The 16,509-nt window shown below is 49.2% G+C and overlaps 1 protein-coding gene across 1 annotated transcript in view; it reads right to left on the bottom strand.

Moving 5' to 3' along the window:
- The window catches only part of TAC3 (tachykinin precursor 3), a 203,746-nt gene that overhangs the window by 11,498 nt on the left and 175,739 nt on the right, over nucleotides 1–16,509 (bottom strand). The window lies entirely within an intron of this gene.

Below are 16,509 nucleotides of genomic sequence, written 5' to 3'. Positions count from 1 at the left end.
GACTGCGAATCTAACCCTCAATGCCAGCAAGTGCGAATTTCACAAAGACACACTAAAATTCTACGGACACATCTTCTCGAAGGAGGGCATGAGACCGGATCCCGAGAAGGTAGCGGCCTTGGCCGACACCCAGAAACCTAAAGATGTCACAGACCTACGCTCGTTCCTTGGCATGGCTAGCTACTGCGCGCGCTACATCCGCGACTACGCCACAATCAGCTACCCGCTACGTGAACTCACTCGCCAAGGACAGCCATTCGAATGGACAGATGCGTGCCAACACGCGTTCTCCGTGATCAAACAAGCTGTGGGGTCGGCCATCAACCTGGCATACTTTGACACGAAGAAGAAAACTGAAATCACGGTGGACGCCAGTCCTGTGGGCCTGGGCGCCATCCTGGCCCAATACCGTGATGATTCAGAGCAACGACACATCATTGCCTATGCAAGCCGCAGTCTCACAGATACTGAAAAAGCATACTCCCAGCCGGAAAAGGAAAGCCTAGCTGTGGTGTGGGCCTGCGAACATTTTCACCTTTTTGTGTATGGCAAACATTTTACGATCATTACGGATCATCAGGCGCTCATTACGATCTTCGGCAACCCCAATGCGAAAATGCCACCTCGCATTGAGCGGTGGGGACTACGTCTCCAAGACTACGTCTTCTCCATTATCCATAAACCCGGGAAAGCGGAAAACCCAGCTGACTTCATGTCACGACACCCGCTTGCGGGAGCCAGATCTGCTCTCTCTGTGGCCGATGAATACCTCCATTTTGTTGTTGACGCAGCCTGTCCTCCCACAGTCCCTGTTGAGGCCATCCAGGAAGCATCCGCACTTGACCCTCTCATTCAAGCAGTGATGACCAGGATTCGCTCCAACTCCTGGAGAGACACGAAACAATCCTCCTCTGAACAAGCTCACCTTCGCCAAGACTTAGCTGCCTTTCAACGGGTGCGCGAAGAGCTCTCCATCAGCGACAATGGTCTTCTTTTGAGAGGGGGGAGAATCGTAATTCCACTCAAACTGCGTCAAGGGGTCATCAACTTGGCACATGAAGGACACAGAGGCATCAATGCGACCAAGAAAGCTCTGAGAGAACGAGTCTGGTTCCCCACCCTGGACCACATGGTCGAGACAACGCTAAAAGACTGCTTCACATGTCAAGTAGTCAGCCGAGAAGAACCGCCTGCACCACTACAAATGTCAGAGCTACCAGACGGAGTATGGCAGCAGATTGCAGTCGACTTCTTCGGCCCCTTGCAATCAGGACAATACATCATTGTTGCCATGGATGAATACTCCCGTTTCCCCTTCGCGCAACTAATATCATCTATTCGAGCAACGACTGTGATCCCAGTGCTCGATGAGATATTCGCGGCCTGGGGCATCCCCTTACGAGTAAAGACAGACAACGGACCCCCCTTCAACGGCCATGAGTTCACGAACTTTGCAGCCCATCTTAACTTCAAACACCAGAAAGTCACTCCGTTGTGGCCACAGGCAAATGGCATGGTGGAGCGATTTATGGGGACATTAAAGAGGGCACTTCAGCAAGCAGAACTGACTCGCCGAGACATCCAGCAGACATTAAACGAAGTGCTAAGAGCGTATCGAAATACACCGCACAGCACCACTGAACAGTGCCCAGCAACTGTAATGCTAGGAAGAACACCCCGAACAAGACTGCCCACGTTGAACGACGAAAATCCTCAACGACGAAATGTCACTGTTGATCACAACACTCTTGTGGACATCGACCACACCAAGAAGCATAGGATGAAGATGTATGCTGATCAGCGCAGACATGCCAAGGACTCCACCATACATGAAGGAGACTGGGTCATAGTGCGAAGCGATCGGCGAGCCAAAGCAGACAGTCGATACCTCGACATTCCCATGCAAGTCACCAAGAGGAAAGGAACCATGGTCACAGCCAAAGCTGACCACAAGCAGATAACGAGGAACATCTCGCACTTCAGAAAATGCAACCGGCGCGGCCACCAAGAGACTGCGTCAACCTTACCCTCAAGTGACTCCTCCAATCAGAGTGACAACAGTGACCGAAGTCACCACAGTCCCAGACGAATGGGTGAAATCACGACTCATCACAGTCCAACACCCGGACACAGAGAACGACCGCAGCGTCAGATCAGAAAGCCTCGACGTCTGGTTGAAGAGATGTAGAAGTAGTAAGACTTTGAAAAACAGGGGAGATGTAGCATCGTCCCGCCTGACCCTCAGGCTGAGACAGGACAGGCAAGCAGCAGGAAGGGGAAGTGAGGTAACAGGAAGCAGGTAGTCTGTAAGCCAGTGTGAGGCTGGCAGGGAATAAAGAAGGAAGCACAAAAGTTACTCCTGTGTCGGTGTGTCATTAAGAGCGCTGCGACAGAGGCTCCCTTTGGTTCAAGTAAAGAAGGCCGCTTTATTTTATTTATTTATTTACCTTGAAGAGAAGAAATCTTATCGCGCCTTTGGTCAGAGGAGTGTTCATAACTACAAGGGATGTAGTCGGACAGATCACAGGTCTATCAGAAGCTTTTCGGGGCGCCCTTTCGGTTTCCTCTCCGGTCCGCGGGGATTTCGTTCGACGATGAACAATTTACTTGGACATATTTTGATGCAGCAGTGTATAGCGCCATCTAGTGGTAACTGGTGTTACCTGCCGGTTCGTGAATCTGCCTCAAAACCTGTGTGATGCATAAATCTTATAGCAGTGGCAGTGCAGGACTCGGAGGAGAAACGGATGTAGGGAAATCAGCCTCCATTTTAGTTTAAAAAAATTATTGTATGAGTACGGAGCTGGCAATGATTGATATTATTCCTGAAATTTAAACCGTTACTGACACTGTTGAGTCTTTCGTTTTTTCCATACATTGCAATCAAGATCATGCTGCCTTGGTTTTTCCCTAAACTGTTTTGTGTGTGTGACTTTTGCTGATTTTGTAGCTGAACAGTGCCTTTTTATTTCTAAAAGACACCTAGTAGTTCATCTGAGAAGCTAAAAGCATGGCGCTAAAAACCCAAGATTCTGCAAAATTAAAGAGATGTGGGGCATTGTAATAAAAATGAAAGCGATATTGGAAAAAGGAAAGAGGACAGTCTCTTCTGGGGTGTTCAGCTGGAATGAAGGCACCAAGTGACCTGCGATATAACTTTCATCTTACTCAATTGTGATAGACCTGCATTTTATCACCACACTGCCACAATTATTGAAGAAGCTTCGACGCTTTAGACCGGTTCCATTTAGTACTACTTTTTTAATTGTTGGCTTTTGTATGAGCATTATTACAGTAAACTTTATTTGATCCAGACCTCAAATGAGATCAACAAATACAAAATTTAGAATAATTTTAAATACACATAAAAATGCTTAGTTAAAACACTTTTGCTTTTTTTTAGGCTCACTACGAAACGGTCAGTGACGATATTCAACCACCAACTCAAACAGCATTAGAATGAATTTGTTAAAATAAAATCTTCGAATAGTACTTCTTGCTTAAAACAGGTTCAAAAAGCTTTTTAAAAACTTAAGGAGATTATGACAGACGTTCATTAACCGGAAAGTTACACAATGTAATTAAATCTTGAGCAGAGAAAGCGTTATACTTTAATTGAATTGGGATTATATAACGTTGTCGGGCCTTAACTATGCTCACATTAGGACAGATTAATAAAATGTGGAACAAGTCTTGTTGGCCACCTTTGCAGAGTTCACATAAACCTTTAGGGTTATTAGTACCATCCCACCTAGCTAAAAAAGTGGCTAAAGGGAGTATACCCAAGCGTAAAAGTAAGCATCATTAGACGGACGTGTGCTGAGCGCATAACAACTTATCCTTGCCTGATAAGTGGCGGGTTGCTGACCATTTTTAGAGAAGGCCTTTTAAAACGGATACCTCGTTGCATGCAAAGAACATTCAGAATTTGTGAGCAATCGGGATTTTCAAGGGTGTGATGTTGAAAAGTTTTCTTTATCCAGACTCTGAATTAAGAGGTGTTAGATGCCTGGGTGACCTGCACCTGTGGAGCACTTCACGAAACACAGCACTGGCACTTTTCAGCTCGAACTCCCGCGGCTATGGTTTGGCACTTAGCTGCAGTACTGACCTTCTTTTAATGGGACAGCTGCAGTTCCTTTTTGTGGACCTGCCATACTTTACATATGAGAGTGCCAGTCATTTTCTTAAGTGAGCAGATAGTTGGTAACTAAATAATTGATCTGCCCCCCATTGATAGCACACCGGAAGATCTCTTGTGCACAAATATTAAACCATTGTAATTGTATATGTCACGTATCAAAGTATGAGCGCAAAGGACATATTGTACACAATACAATTTTTAAAAGTGACCTATATTTCTTGGTTATTTATATTGATATAGTTTTCCATGAAACATCGGAATAAAGAAACTGAGAGGACCCCCTCCACATCTTCTCCTCATGTCACACTCACTTTCAAAAAGTTTAATGGAGGAAGATTGGGAAAAAAACGGCCCCATTAAGTAGATAGAGGGCCACTCCCTGCACTGGACAGGATCCTAAGGTGCAAATAAGGCCGCAATGGCATGTACCTGTTGTGATGCTCAGCTGCGAGTGGAGGCAATTCATGTTTTTTCATGACCGAGATGCTGAGTGCTTGACACGGCATGTGGGCTGACCCCCTGCCATTCCACGTTTGAGAAGATACAGGAAACAGAGCTCCTTCTACACACTACAAAGCAGGGACATTAACGAGTTTTGGGGGTCCCTGTTCAGAACAGCTTTGGATTCATGATCCAGTTTCAGCTCTTTCATGCCCTCCTTGGCCAGGTCACTGACAGTGCACAGTCACATTCCTCCAAATTCTAAATGTATTTACATCTAATATTCAGGAATAGTGATGTCTGTTTTCAATATTGTAATACAGCAGCAGCTCACTAATATTGCTGTAAATAATCTCTGTGACACCCTCCCATTTCCCAAAGAAACTTGTTTTTTAATGGATAATGCATGAAACATAAACACAACATTTATTGGGGGGAGGATCATGGCCCAGAAGGTGACGGAGCCAAACGTGTAATCTGGAGCTCCGAAATGGATCCACCCAATATGCAGCTGTTATTCCTTCCATTTTGATCAATATCAGTGGCAAGCCTAATTGGGCACCCTCCGAAGCCCTGGCTCATCGCCCATGACTCCACCGATGATGGCGGACACTGCATTGGGGCGAGGCCTACCCTGAATTGTGGCCTGGCTAGGCATAACTACAGGACCCCCGTCGCTGTGGACTTCGGACCAGGCTGCTGCCTTTCTGCTAGCGGGTGAGGAGTGACGATCGCCAGAGGTGTGAGGGCTCGCTTGCCATCTACGACCCCGCCCGGCGTGGGATCCAGAGAGCTGAGGGGAACCCTGCCCTTGGGTGCAACAGAAGGAGGGCGAGGCCTGCCTGAGGGCAGCGGGTGCTGCAGCAGCTGGCACTCCAGGTGGCAAAACCCATATGGTCCGGGCAGACGGTGCACCCCATCATTGTCCTCGTGACCCGACTGGCGGATGCGGGTGCCCGTGACTTCTGCACCCGGCCACCGCGAGGTCCTGCTGGAGTGAAGCTGCCCTGTCTGCGGCGCCCATAGGTGATCACGATGAACCGCTGGAGTAAGTTGGGTGCCCCACTGCCTATTGCCGACGGCACTCTTGTGTGGGCGCTGGAGCCTGCTTGATACTAACTGGCTGTGGGACAGGCCCTACCCGTAGACAGGATTGGATTGGGATTAAAAATTGGCCAGGGCATGCTAAAAAAAAGTGGCCCACAAATGCATATTACCTTTCAGGACAACACTGCTTCGGCAAAATGTTATTTAAAAAGTGGTGGAGGTGGTTGGGGGGAGGTGGGGGGCGCATTATAATAAAGTGCAGGGATTACTTTACACTGGTGAAACACACCTGAAAACAAATGACGCCACTTTTGCTCAAGCCCTCTGCTCCCGCTCAATATGTATACATTAATGGGCCGGTCCAGCGAGAGGAAGGGAGTGTCACCTCTGTCTGTTAATAAAAGGGACGTAATGGATGCCCACTCAGGCACCCACTGGGCTGCTGGTGGCATCTGAACACAGACTCCGCCCAAATCGGCCCCCAGGCTTCTCAAAAAAGCAGCCCACAGCTGGAGCTCGGACACCGCCTCCTCGGGCATTGCCCGAGTGCCCGCGTTACTAATCCGACGCTGCCCGTAGACCACACCGGAGGGTGGAACCTGCCGCCACTCAACTGGTGATTGGGACCTTGCGGTGGACGGCCCTGCATTGACCTTGATTTCCTCACATTTCCCCTGAAGGCACATCTGTGGACTTTTCCTTTTGGCCTTATATGGCAGGTGGCCTTGTGACACCACGGCACGCACAGTGGACCCTTCCCTCTTGGACTTCTGGACCCTCTGTGCTGTGCTGAGAGGTGAAGACGACTTCGGACCAGAGCCAGGTGAGCCCTAGAATCATTGCCAAACTGAAGCCCGTGCATAAGCCTGTCGGGTGGTGCCCACTCTTCTTCTACCACACCTGACCCTACCTGCAGGATCGGCCCGGCTGGCTCGTCCACATTATCCGTGACCCCTGGGGGAGAGCCCGCAGACCTTCTTGACAATCACGTCCACCACTGGCCTGCTTAACACATCTCCCTGGGGTGATCAGGTCCTGTAGGGCTGCATCTCTTATACAGGCTCAGCATTGTCGCTCATACAATACCTGTGACCTTGAGGGACTATGAGGGGTCGTCCATCTGGGGATCTCCACCTTGGACTGCCGGTTGGTTTTGGCATTCTGAGTACATATTGGCAGGGCGGGTGCTGTACCTATCTGACAGCTAAGTAAGCATGACTGCATGCTACTGCTTGGACCACGGCGGTTGCTCTCCTGGCTGCTGCTGCCTACATGCCTACCCTTGTGCGGGTCGAACTGCAGCACTCATTCAAATAGGTGAACCTACTGCTCGCCAACCATCGCAAATTGACCGATCGAGTGGACGAGACGAAATCTGCTCAGGCAGTCTTTCACCCCTCCAACAAGGAACTGCAGTAACGCCTAAAGAAGGTGGAAGCGGAAATTGCCCTCTTACACCATGCTGAGGGCAGGTCCAGGCGCAACATGAACCTGCTGGGCTTCCTGAAATGTTCGGAGGGTCCCAGTGTGGAACTGTTCCTCAAGGAATGGCTGGTGAAAAATGATCTTGATGGCAAGGCACCAAATTCCTTTTCAATTTAGAGAGCGCACTGTGCCCCAGGCCGCCCCCTCCCGGGTGCTCCTCCCACCCCATCATAGTGCGTCTCAACTACCGCGATCGTGACCTACTACAGAGTTATCGCACCAAAGGCCCATGGACATTTGAAAATGCTCAGATCTCGGCCTACCCTGACATCACACTGGAAGTGCAACGCCGCAGTGGCTCGAACTTATGTGCCAAACAACAGCTTTGGGAACTGGACTTCAAGTATGCCCTCTTATTCCCCGTTAACCTACGTGTTATTGATGAGGAAGTGACCCACATCTTCCAATCCCCAGAAGACGCCTGGACATGGCTCCACGCGAAGGATTTGTTGGAATTGATGCTCCTGGAGTGACCTGAGGATGCCTAACTTGATCCCAAGCTGAAGCGGCACAGACGCCGCCCACTGAGAGCATGACCTTCTAAAGACCAATCGGCAGAGGAGCAGGCCCAAGCGGTGGAGGAGGCCATCCTTCACAGTGCAAACCACTTCGCCCCTCCTGCAGGACAGTCACCCTTCGGAGTCGGCGTCGGACTGTGGTGGCCTCATCTCATCAGGCGGGGTTCACACTGATCGAAGGTGACTCCCAGATTGGCAGAGAAGAAGATCCAAAGCTGGCTTGCTTGCTGCTGACCTGTAAGTAGCATACCATGGGCATGGGACCAAGAGATGTTTACACTAACTGGGCCCACACTATTCATCCATTAGACGCTGCTGTTACGGCATCACTGCCACTTACACCCCCTAATCCGAAACCAGGCTTCCCGCAAGCTTGTACGTGGACTGTGTTTCAATGCTGTATTGTTTTCTTTTTTGTACTTCTTGCTGCCCTGGTCATCTGGCTTAGGATTGTTTAACTGGATGGGGCCTGCGTGGCAATTGTCTTGGGGTGGATTATGTTTTTATATTATTGTCACGTTTTCACAAGATCCTCTACTAGAGTCCGGTTTGACCCTCAATACTTACCGCCATGACCTGGGTTCACCCTATTCTGCACGGGCATTTCTGGGTGGGCTGGTGGATAGGACAGCTGTTGTAAATAGAAGCTTGGAGCCTGTTATCATTTAGGTTGTTTATTCAAGTTAGTCAAGTCTTCAAGATGTTAAGATAAGATAAAGAGAAGACCCACCAGGAGTGACCTGCTTGTCACTCAGCCTGCCTGGTTCCAACTGCCAGTTGTCACCAGGCTAAGCCCCCAACACTCCATGATGTCACCCAACGTTCCAGTGGTGACATCATGTGAGTGACAATGAAATCCCACAGGCAGAAAAGAGACAGGCTAAATATAACAACAGCGTATTGCGCATCTCTTCCTTCTTGATGCTTGACACACTCCATGTGACTTACCTCCAGATGACCATACACGTTCCCTAATTTCATATTATGACCTGAAATTAACGTGGCATGGCTACACCAATGAAATGCTATTGTATATATGCTTACCTCAAGAGACAGCATGTCCACATAGCAATGCTTCATGAAACATACTGCACCACCACTGAATTACACAAACTCCGAGCGCATTGGTGGGGACAGGCACATGGCACCACAACCTCTTCCTCTGCCTGTGGGGTTCTAATTTGGATAGCACTGGGAGTACCATATGTTGTGGCTACCCAGAAATTAGACATGTAAGGCAGCTATTTGGTGGTGGAGGGTCGATTGGACTGTTCCCTCCTGACACTTGCTTCGTTATATGCCCCCAACACCTGCCAGTGTGAGATCCATGACACTTTAACCCGGCACTCCTTTGTGACCCATTCTCTTTCCCCTTCTGGGGTGGTGTCTTTAATTGTGTCTTGGACATGGCTTTGGATTGCTGTATGCTCCAGCTCCGAGCGACACCTTCCGAATGCGCTGCCCACTATCTCGTCAGTGGGTGACCCACATGCATTTGCATTATGTCTGGCGGCCCATACACCCAATAGATCATGAATACTCTATTCCCTCGTACACAATGTTCACACCAGAATTGATCTCTTATTTTGTACGCCCCATCTCGGCGCTCAACTGGCCGAAGTGGAGTACCTGATGCGCACTCGGTCCGACCACTTTCCTCTTTTGCTAACTGTTCGATGGTGACGCTCCCGCCCCTCTATACTCACATGGCTCCTTGAGGCAGAGGCTTTGTCCAATCCACTCTTTCGTGTGAACCTCACCCCATGTATAGAGCGCTATTCCACGTTTAACAGTGGCACTTGCATCTTTCCGTGCTGTTGAATGGGATGCTGACAAGGTGGTGGTACGAGGCCACTGCCTCTCAACTACGTGGGGGATACGCAAGAGACTGAGTGAGGACCTTCTGACCATTGAACGTGACCTTCGCCTCCTGGAGGTGGGACTGGCCAATCAGGCAGCTACCACCGAACAGCTCAAACAATTGCACAAGGGGAACAAACGTTGAGCAAGCATGATTATAAGAGGCGTTTGTCCTTGCAGCTTGCCGAGGGTGACCGTAAGGGAAATTGTTGACATGGCTGGTATTTCAGGACCAGCAGCACGCCTGTATAGCTGCAATAAGATTGGGGGATGGTATGTTGCTGTCCACACACTTGGATATTAATGGGACCTTCCGGGATTAATACAGAGAGCTTTACTCTGCCACGACTGCTGTGCAGGCCCATGCCTTGAGTGATTTATTTGACACTTTACATTTTTCATGCATGAACGTACTGTAGAGAGCTGAATTAGATGAACCTCTGTCCTTCAACGAGGTATACATTGCCACACCCTAGATCACCAGAGGTAACTCCTGGCTCTGTAGGGCTACCCATCGAGTATTATGCCACATTCCTCACCCAGACCACACAGCGCCTCCTGGACATCTTTACTGAGGCCAGGGAGCATGGTTATTTGCCCGACACACTCCAGGAGGCTCTCATAGTAGTCCTGCCCAAACCATGTAGAGATCCCCTTGAGGTCCGCTCATATCATCCTTTATCCCTACCTAATCTAGATTGCAAGATAATAGGTAAGATCCTGGCCAACTGTCTTCTTCCCCTTGTACAATTGCTGATCCACCTGGACCAATCTGGGTTCATCCTGGGCCGTAGCACATGCTTAAATATATGCCATCTCTTACGCCTCCTGTATGGTGCTCCATCGAATGCTCATGGCCAAGTGGCAGTGTCGTTGGGCAGCGAGAAAGCATTCGACACAGTGGCCTGCAAATATTTATTCTCAGCCCTCACCAACATGGTGTTTGATCTGGGAATCTTAGGTTGGGTGTGCACCCTTTATGCCGATCCGGAGGCACAAGTTAAAACAGGGCAGGTGATCTCCGATAAGTTCCTTATCCGCAGGGGCACAAGACCAGGCTGCCCCCTATCTCCTCTCATCTTTGCCCTTGCCATGGAAGCTTTGGCCTGCCAGCTTCGCCAGCTTGCCGTTGACTGGGCATACGCGTATAGGACCTGCACCACATAATTTCATTATACGCTGACGATGTCCTGATCTTCTTACATGATGTGGAATCGTCCCTCCCTGACCTATTGCAGATTCTGAAAGACTTCACTTCACCCAACGGCCCCCAGTGTCTTGAGACCCTTAGGGGGGATTAGTTTGCGCTTTACAAATACCGGGTTACTTACTTACTTACTTACTGTCCGGCCTGCGGGTAAACTTGTCCAAATCCTTTGTGTTCCCTCTGACACACACATTGATCAATGACCGTCTGGAACACCTGGAGTTACGCCTGCAGTGGTGTTATGACACTTTCAAGTATCTGGGTACACAGATATATCATTCATACCGAGACCTCAGGGAAGGCAATCTAGACAGGGCCATTGCACCCATACGCCGGTCGGTCCCCTTTTGACTCTCACTTCCATTGTCCCCTTTGGGCTAGGTCGCAATCTCAAAAATTCTCTTACTTCCCCGTTTGTTTTATTATTTTGCAGCTCTACCCCTCGTGCTCCCCAGAAGCCTCTTTCATGCCTAAATGGACTGCTGCTGGAGTTAATTTGGAGCTCAGGCTGCTGTTGGGTGGCTCTGTCTGCACTGAAGATCCCACTCACAGAAGGTGAGCTGGACATGCCCAGCTTTGAGTTATACTACGCTGCGGCACAAGTTCAGTGGTGCATGTCCTGGCTGGGTGCCCGAAATGCCCTGAATATTCGCTTGTCCACACACAGTCCTGCAGGGAATGGCTACATACACTTAACTATCTGATTCTACTATCCGCCCTACACTTGAATTCTGTCTAATGATGCTAGCCCGAACTTGCTGATGCAGGTATCTGCACCCCAAAGGCCCCACCCTACCCTACTCTCCCCATCCCCATCTGGGACTTGTCCCTATTGCGCTGGACACTGAGGCGTGTAGACTCACACCCACGGACCGATGCTGCAATCACACAAGCGGTGGATCTCTAAAACTAGGGAACACTCATGTCATTCCTGGACATGGTCAAGACATACGGACTGCATGCTGGACAATTCCTATCATATCGTGTTCTACGACTGGTGGCCCATGACATCTGGGGAGTCTGGGGAGGTCGAACCGCCACCTTCCCAAGCTCCGTCCATGCTATCACATTTCTGTACTCTGCTCTTAACAATACTCCATCTGACCATGCCACGAGAGCTCGTGCCAGATGGGACGCAGTGCTCCACCAGCCTCTTACTGATGCAGCGTGGGCTCGCGCCCTACGATTGGCCAAGGCGATGTTTCCCATGATCCCAGGTTTTGTTTCACCCAACTACATTCCTCACTTACCTCTCACCGATCCGCATTCAACGCATGTTTCCAACAATCAACCCGGAGTGCCCCTGTTGCAAACCACAGAATGTTGATTTCATGCACATGGTATGGACTTGCGCACCATTATCACAGACGTGGGCAGAAATGACCTCAATAGCGGCAGAACTGTCCACACACCCCCTCACCTCCTCCCCTGAATCCTGCTTTCTGGGACTATGACCCCAAGCAAAGGGGGACAAACACTTGCACCGCTTCATTGACCTGGCTTTAGTTCTGTTTAAACCGAGCATAGCCTTCGCATGGAAATCCCCCGCCCCCCAGAGATTTGTGGCTGGCTCCGGGTATGGCTGACATGGACCAGAGCTGAGGCACACACCCCCGGATTGCTCCATGTGGTGAGATTCCCTCACGGGAGGTGAGGACTACGAGACGTTCTTGATTGCAGTTGAAGCCAAGACTGATGAACCCCCACCATGACCCCTCAGGCACCGAGCACTCCCACATGTGTAACATTATTGCAGGACACCCTGTTAATCATGGTTTCACTCTTCCCCGTGTCCAGGGCTGCTTCACCTTTGCGACACGCCCACATACCCCCTGTACAATTCTACCACCATGGGTGACTACCAGCTGTCACAGTTGTCCCCTCTGTACCCAATCTGTTCGTCACTCCCTTACTCATGGCATGGCTGGTGACTACTGCATCTGCCCACCTGTTTCCACCAGGTAACAACACTCCCAGAGAACTGACCACAGCGAAGTTCCCTGCTGCTGATGGGACAGGTGGATATTGAGACCCTTGGGCCTCCCTTTACAAGCTTCATGGACTCTAGAGGTCTCACACGGTTGTTTCTTCTCTCTCTCCCTTCCCTCCTCTCGCAACTGACCCCCCCCCATTCTCTCCAGATGACAGTGAGCCATTGATATACTCGGATGCTCTGCGTGTAGAATATGATTGCTGATTTTCAAGACGTGTATCTCCCTCTGTATGTGCAACTATCACACTGTGAACTCCACTGCTAAATGTCGTTCACTGTAGAGTGGTGGAGTGGTGTGGCTCACTGGTTAGAGGCGGCAGACCCGGAAACAGAAGTCGGCCCAGGACCAGGGTTCGATTCCCGATGCGGCAGGGTCGTGGACCAGGGTCTGCCATTAACGCCAGGGATGCCTGGCTCCACCTTGGGGATTCCCAGCAGGGACCATCCCAAAGGGAAAGCCAGGGCGGGTTCCCCAGCGGTATACAGCGCCAGGACGCCGGCTGGCAACAGTGCGCTTTACAAGTATACACATTACATTTTTACATTACTGTATCAAAACACAACATTTATCTGCAAAATTTCTCTACTAGACTCTCACACATCGCCCACATTAAAAGTAAATTAAAGGAAAATAGTACTTAAAACAATCTGTTTCAGAGTTATTGAAGGTCACCAGGGCAAGACTCTCTGCAGAACAGAGCTGGCTCTATCAGGGGCCCCCTGAAAGGCTGGTGACCGTGGCCAGCGTCCGATTTGCCCATGCCTCAAAACCTCCCTGCTCCAGAGGTGTCAGCCCACCTGCCCTGTCATGGCTGCACAAGCTAGACCAGGAACAGCTCCCATCTCCCCTTACCATGGCTGCACGCTGCATGCGTGAGTACAGCCTGCACCTTAACCCCTTCGACGCTCATGACGAGCTGGGCTCGTCATGGCGTAGCCTCCTCGCACGCTCATGACGAGCCCAGCTCGTCATGCAAAGTGCGCTTTCGCAAAACCCAGCGTACGGGCGGAATTCGCCCCGCATGCATGCGGTTAAGACACGTACTGCTTGCCCCGGCAGCCTGCTGGTAGAGGAGGCAGGGGGGAGAATACAAGGCGTCTATCACAGTTTTACTAAATCTACTTACTTAGTGGATTTTTTTCTGTTTATTCGAACACTGGAATATTGCTCGCTCCACTGAAGATAGTGGAGGAGCAGTGGTGCATAAACACTGGTATAGGACCACTGCTGTCAATTTTTCAATGTCCTAATCCACGTCCTCTGACTCTCCTGCACCCTTGTCCGGCTACAGGGGAAACATCCATTACAACGCAGTTATTACATCTCACTGCTTTTACAACGCAGCTGTTACAACGCAACTGCGTTTAAATCGCATGCCATTACAACGCATGCCATTACAACACATGTCACTACACCGCCTGCCATTACAACACATTATCAGGTATGTAATAATCATTGTTTACTTTTAGGGTGGGTATGGGTTTTGGGGTAGATGAGAACAGTAATTTTTACCCCTACACTATCGAACACTTACCCTACTGTTGCACTCTCTGGAGTGGGAATAGTAATTTTTACCCCTACGCTATCCAACGCTTTCCCTACTGTTGCACTCACTGGAGTGGGAATAGTAATTTTTACCCCTACGCTATCCAACGCTTTCCCTACTGTTGCACTCTCTGGAGTGGGAATAGTAATGTTTACCCCTACGCTATCCAACGCTTTCCCTACTGTTGCACTCACTGGAGAGGGAATAGTAATTTTTACCCCTACGCTATCCAATGCTTTCCCTACTGTTGCACTCTCTGGAGTGGGAATAGTAATTTTTATCCCTACGCTATCCAACGCTTTCCCTACTGTTGCACTCTCTGGAGTGGGAATAGTAATTTTTTCCTCTACAGTATCCAACGCTTTCCCTACTGTTGCACTCTCTGGAGTGGGAATTGTAATTTTTACCCCTACAGCTATCCAACACTTACCCTACTGTTGCACTCACTGGATTGGGAATAGTAATTTTTACCCCTACAGCTATCCAACACTTACCCTACTGTTGCACTCTCTGGAATGGGAATAGTAATTTTTACCCCTACAGCTATCCAACACTTACCCTACTGTTGCACTCACTGGAGTGGGAATAGTAATTTTTACCCCTACGCTATCCAACGCTTTCCCTACTGTTGTACTCACTGGAGTGGGAATAGTAATTTCTAACCCTACAGCTATCCAACGCTTTCCCTACTGTTGCACTCTCTGGAGTGGGAATAGTAATTTTTATCCCTACGCTATCCAACGCTTTCCCTACTGTTGCACTCTCTGGAGTGGGAATAGTAATTTTTTCCTCTACAGTATCCAACGCTTTCCCTACTGTTGCACTCTCTGGAGTGGGAATTGTAATTTTTACCCCTACAGCTATCCAACACTTACCCTACTGTTGCACTCACTGGATTGGGAATAGTAATTTTTACCCCTACAGCTATCCAACACTTACCCTACTGTTGCACTCTCTGGAGTGGGAATAGTAATTTTTACCCCTACAGCTATCCAACACTTACCCTACTGTTGCACTCACTGGAGTGGGAATAGTAATTTTTACCCCTACGCTATCCAACGCTTTCCCTACTGTTGTACTCACTGGAGTGGGAATAGTAATTTCTAACCCTACAGCTATCCAACACTTACCCTACTGTTGCCCTAAAAGTATTATGCGTTGTAATGGAATGCGTTGTGATGGTAGGTTTTTAAAATGCGTTGTAATGGCATGTGTTGAAAAATCATGCAATGTAATGGTAGTTGCGATGTAAAAACCGCGTTGTAAAAGCATGCATGGTAAATGTTTGCGTTGTAACATCATATATTCGGCTACAGGATATGTGGACTGAGCCTGGGCAATCAGCTGTAGACCGGGGCACACAGCAAGCCATTCCTCTTCACTCAATTGCTGTCAGTGTGACTGAAGCCTCGGAAGGATGGAGGGGGGTTCTGCTCAGCTCCTGTCTCTCCAGGCTTTACCCAAAGGAATGAAAACAGTGTGGCAGAGTGCAAGAAGCCTTGAGCTGAAGGCTTCCCACTTTCACAGCTCTTGTTGTGTGCACGGGCTCACAATGGCCAGGTACACACAGCCAGAGCTGTAAAAGGCATTCAAGTTTGTGAGGCGTGAGGAGTTTAAATCCCTGCTTCTCCCAGGAGGCTGCTTTTTAAATTGGACATTCAGCCTTCCTGGGGTGGCATGCTCTAACAGCCTTATAGCAGTGGTGTAATACAACATGTTGAGGCCTCCCTTGCAGAATGTGATGAGGGGCCCGCAAGACTCCTATATCTCATATACATTCATAGGCTCGATACTAAATGGGGTCCTCTGGAAGGTGGGACTACCCTGCACCGCTGGGGCAGTAGGGCTTTTCACTGCCCATTGTAGAAGGCTGTATGGACCATTAACGGCCTGCTGCCTTGTTATAAACCCTTACCTTCGACTCTGGCCTATAACTATGGAGCTGGCTTTTAATGGCCAGTATACTCCCATGGCAGGCTATAAGACTCTAGTAATTCTGTGTTGGGTTTTACTTATGTTTTGTGTATGGGGAAATCTGAATTTGCCTAGTTGTAGCTAAACTGCAGCCAACCTCAGATAGAGTGCGCTTTATAAGTATGTATAAATAAATACAAGCGCCTTGACAATCTAACCCAGTGCTAGCACAGGATGTTATGAATTAGTAAGAAAAGTACAGTACCTGGCATGTGCTGAGAGGATAGAAGTAAAGGTATAGTTTGGGAGTGTCACAAAAAGCACACCTTAAGGGTGGCTGAGCGACAGTGCAA

The sequence above is a fragment of the Lissotriton helveticus genome, chromosome 1_1 (assembly GCF_964261635.1).
Source record: "Lissotriton helveticus chromosome 1_1, aLisHel1.1, whole genome shotgun sequence".
Taxonomy (NCBI): Eukaryota; Metazoa; Chordata; class Amphibia; order Caudata; family Salamandridae; genus Lissotriton; species Lissotriton helveticus.
Note: the sequence above shows the minus strand (reverse complement) of the source record. Positions and strands in the feature narration are given on the sequence as shown.